Here is a 3,766-nt window from a genome sequence, read left to right as displayed (position 1 = left end):
AGAACTGCCTGGCCCGCTAGCAGCCCGGGTGGGCTGGCTCTTCCCCACACCTCAGGCCTCCCACGTGTTCCCAGCGGGTCTGAGTCCCAATGCTCCCTTCTCTCCTGAGCTAAAATGCCTTCTCCCGCCGCTCTGGGTCCTCGTCCTCTCCCGTTTCCTCCCCAGCGGACGCCCCCTCCAGGCACGTGAGAGGCGCAGAGGGAATACTCGTGCTTCGAGTCAGCGTGGACAGAGGGCGGGAGCACGGTGGGGTGGGCGGGTTGCCGAGGACCATGGCGGAGTCCTGCTTCCTCCAAGTCTTAGAGACCATGGCAGTGAAGTTGGACTTTATTCTGAAGCTGAGGAGAAAGCATTGGAGACTTTGAGCAGGACAGCGACTAGGATGGTTCCATTTTAAAAGACCACTTTGGCCATTATTAAAAAGCGTCATGGATAAGCGTGAGCGGCAGCAGGCAGACAAGCCGGTGGTGACCCAGTGAGAGATGCCAGTGAGTCGTGTCAGAGCAGACGTCCTAGGAGGAACAAGACAGGTTCAAGTCTGTGCCCATCTCGAAGCCAAGGCTGGGAAACCTTGCTTATGCATTAGAGGTGGCGTGTGAGAGAGGGAGATTCAGGGACAAGTCCAGGGTCATGAGCCTGAGCGTCCGGCCAGCAGTGGAGGTGGGGAGGACGGAGAGAACTGTTTGGGGCGGGAGGTAACAGCAGCCTCTTTGGACACGTCACATCAAAACCCTTACACACTGGAGTCGCCCGTGTGTAACGGCATTGAAAGCAAAGGAGTTGGGTGAGAGCATCTAGGAAGAAGGGCGGAGGAGAAATCAGTCCGAGGACGTGGCCACGGGGCCAAGCGAAGAGGCTGAAAAGATCGCAGGGCGGAGAGTCGAATTCCTGCTGAGGAGAAGCGAAGGACAGAGGGAAAGGCTCGGCGGAGCCCGGCAGGCGTGTGCTCGATCGCTCGACTTTCTGAAGACGAGGTTGAGCTCAGTGCGGGTTTCGGCTGACGGGAATGGACCAGGGCAGGGAGAGGGAGCGATGCTGAAGAGAGGAAGGATGGCTACAAGCCCCGACGTCCGCGGTGAGGACCACACGGGCGGAATTACAGGCGAGATGAAGCAGGTACTGACGGCCACGGGCTGACGGGCCCTAAGATGGAGAGACCTATTAGAAGGACTGATGGGTAAGAAAGAGTGCCTTGGTGACGAAGGAGAATGACAAACGACCAAGACTATGAAAATTCACTGTCTCTAAGGATCCACAGTTTTTCTCAGGAGCAACCGAGTGTTTCTCCAGAAAGCATTCGTCCTACGTAATTGTTTTTAAAATACGAAGCGAAGCCAAACCTCTGCTTCTTTGGATGAGCAGCGCACGTTGCTATGTGTGAACCTGCAGCCACTGCTTTCCAAAGGTGTGACTCGTGCAACAGGAAGTGGCCAGGGCATTCGCACACTGATGACTGGACAGCTCCAACGTTCCTTCTGTTACGATGTCCAGAGAAGCTTTTGGGGGCTGGGCGCGGGGCTACCAACGACTTCTGTAAGAACTATGTATTTATCAGTTGCTTACGGTTCTTATGTTTCAGGAAGATATGTGTCCCATGGCAGAGCAATGTAATTACTATCTGTCTTATAATGAGCTTCCTTGAATCTTCATTTCTCCTGGAGCCAATATTCTTTGGTCCCTGGCTAGATAAGAGACAGTCTCAGAAAACCGGAAAATGGCTCTTCCTCTCGCCAGCTCCGTGGCCCCTCGCGAATCAGCTCACCTCTCCTAGTTCTGTTTACTTCTCTAAAAATAGGTGCAATCGCACCTGCCTCTTAATGCTGTCGTTTAGATTAATGAGATAGGGCATCTGAAAACACCTGATGGAGTGGGGGAAAAAATAGGAGTTACTGAATAAGAAAAGTATTCGTTTCTGCCAAGAGCCCTCGGAGCTCGAGCGGGCTGGGACAATGCGTGCTGGCCTCGCAGCCACTCCAGAATTATTTGCGAGGATGCCACATGACAGTTCTTTGCTTGTGCGTGCCTTGCCACCTCACGACGCCAAGGCTCTGCTGATCCATCGCTGCGTGCCTCGGATGTCTAGGATTCCGTATTTGAGGGGCGTTAAGGTCCCCCCAAAAATCAGCCGGGAGGCTGACTCTCTCTGATTTAGGTTTTAGTTTTAACAACTTATTCACTATCAGCCTTTAGGCCTTTCAGTCCGAATAAAAAGTACACCAAGGAGGAATACAAAGTTGAAACGGTATAATTCGTTTCGGTTTGGCGACATTGACCTCTTCTGCCGGAAGGAATCTAAGCCGATGAAATGCTCAGTGACCAGCACAGGTAGCATCAGGGACCAGAAATCTGTGTTCATGACTGGAATCTGGAGAAAGCGTGTGGGAGGTGGCTGCATGCAGTGGTCAGGGACCTGTCCTGGAAATTCTAGCCAAGCGTCAAATTCCCAGTCTTTCCATCTGTCCCACGCTGTCATCTTCCAACATGAAAGAGAAGGCACACTGGAAACTGGGGCCCTTCCGGAGAATGCCCAGGGGCTCAATTACCAAGATCCAGTGCAGGGGAACCACAAGGCAGGGCTCAGGACACCAGGGCTGGGGCGGAAGATCCAGGGCTTGAAAAGATGCAGGAGCCAGGCTGCAGACAGAGAATCCTGATGACGTGTCACCATGAGGGAAGCCAGCCCGAAGGGGTCTCCCAGAGAGGACCCCAGGAGGATGGCATCACCTCCCATTAAAGCTTCCTACTGGACAACCCCAAATGAAGGCCGAGGGCAGAGAGCAGGAAACAGGAGGGGGATGCGGAGGAGCGAACGGAAGAGACTGGCACCCTCCCCCCTCACCCCTAGGAAATAAGATTCCCAGCCTGGACCCCTCACCTGTAAAAGAAGAAAGATGATGATGCCCATTCCATAGGGTTGAGGTTATATTATATAAAAACAATAACAACGACAACAACGAAACTCTTAAAGCCATTAGCACATAGTAACTCATTATTAAATGGTTCTTGTTGATGCTGTCATCATCTGCTTCCTCAGAGGAAGAAGACAATGCCATCAGCGCCAGTTTGCAGAACAAGATTTGGAAAGTGTGGCGACGAAGCGGGGAAACACATTATTCTTACGAGCTACTGCCTGATCACGTCTCGTGTGCTTTTCTGCTGCTTCTGACTCTAGACTTTTTAAAGGAAGTGACAGCAAGATGGATCCTCCAGGAACTGAAGCAAAGAAGGAGACGTGGAGATGAATGTTGGCGGGCAGAGGAATCGGCTCTGAACTGCAAGTGTTTCCGGGATGGTGACAAAGGTGAGGGAGGCTGATGGCAGGGGAGGCCAGGGAGAAAGGCAGCAGGGAGGTGGGCAAGTACCCTGGGCAGCCTGCATGAGCAGGAGCTCTATCTCGTAGGTACTAGAAATCCATCGCATTATTTTAAGCAGGATTATGACTTGAGAACTTTTTAAAATGCAATCAGTAATATTAAGAATAAAATAGGGGATAACATTATAGAGCTGCAGCCATTAACAAGATAATAAGGGATTGTTATAAACAATTTTTATCCTCATAAATCGAACGACTTCAAAGAAATGGAGCCATTCCTCCAAACCACAAACTCCTAAACCACAATCGAGATGACGTAGCCGTTAGACACATGTAAACTTCCACCGACCTCTAAGGCCTCATTCTGCCCTGCAGGCACCTGGTACACGGGAAGAGTAAGCAGGTGGAGAAGGCACACGCACATCTAATGGCCTCAAACTGGACATTTCACGC

The sequence above is a fragment of the Pteropus vampyrus genome, unplaced genomic scaffold (assembly GCF_000151845.1).
Source record: "Pteropus vampyrus isolate Shadow unplaced genomic scaffold, Pvam_2.0 Scaffold519, whole genome shotgun sequence".
In the NCBI taxonomy this organism is placed as follows: Eukaryota; Metazoa; Chordata; class Mammalia; order Chiroptera; family Pteropodidae; genus Pteropus; species Pteropus vampyrus.
The sequence above is the reverse complement of the archived record's forward strand: the minus strand, read 5'-3'. Positions refer to the sequence as shown.